At 51.2% G+C, this 752-nt stretch overlaps 1 protein-coding gene across 1 annotated transcript in view; it reads right to left on the reverse strand.

Annotated features, from left to right (window-relative positions):
• Positions 1-752, reverse strand: part of LOC113208996 (coiled-coil domain-containing protein 174) — a 15,633-nt gene that overhangs the window by 4,059 nt on the left and 10,822 nt on the right.

The following is a 752-nucleotide window of genomic DNA, read 5'->3' on the forward strand; positions in this document are numbered from 1 at the left end:
ATTTAGGCCCTTTAAACAACGGAAGGGTCGCTATTGGCGGTCAGACCCTATAAGTACCAGGACGGAGCTCCCCGTGAGCTCACCGAGAGCGCCTAGGCGGCCTTCGATACATGGTAGCCGCTCTGCCTCGTAATTTTAAAAAGGTAGACTAGCCCGCCCGCACCTATACCTCCCCGTCCCCTCCCACTTACTTCCCCGCTCCGTTGCAAGCCGGCTAGTCTACCTTTTCAAAACTACGGGGCAGAGTGGCCACCCTGTATGTAGACAGCTCAGAAGAGGGTGAGGGGCGGTCGTAGAAAAGTTCTCAGAACGTCTTCCGGGTGAGCTCACAGGGACGTCTCCAGTCGCTCTTCACGAGGTATTGGTAAATAACTATAGAATGGACTGCTAATTGTGAAAACAGTGTAATCTTGTAGGCTGCACTGTACTTTATTCTGGAGAAAAGTTCTTTTCAAGCAAAGTCAAGTCTTTATCCCACAAATACCAGTCAAACAGATTTTGACCGAAGTATGGAAGTACAGGACGATCTGTATGAATTCTTTTTCTGGGTACAGCAGTGAAAGGTGAAAGGTAGACGACAATATCGCTCAGGCGTACGCGCTGAGGCTCGCCGAGAAACAGCACAGTTCAGCCAGTGCTATCTTGGCACCTGGTAGGCAACATCTTGCCTAGTGCATGCGTGTACTGCGGGGTGGCCTACTCCGAGTCTCACAGGCGCCGAGATCCCGTCACTGTCGACAGAATCTGAGAAA

Source organism: Frankliniella occidentalis, unplaced genomic scaffold, assembly GCF_000697945.3.
Source record: "Frankliniella occidentalis isolate FOCC.00 unplaced genomic scaffold, Focc_3.1 Scaffold15, whole genome shotgun sequence".
Taxonomy (NCBI): domain Eukaryota; kingdom Metazoa; phylum Arthropoda; class Insecta; order Thysanoptera; family Thripidae; genus Frankliniella; species Frankliniella occidentalis.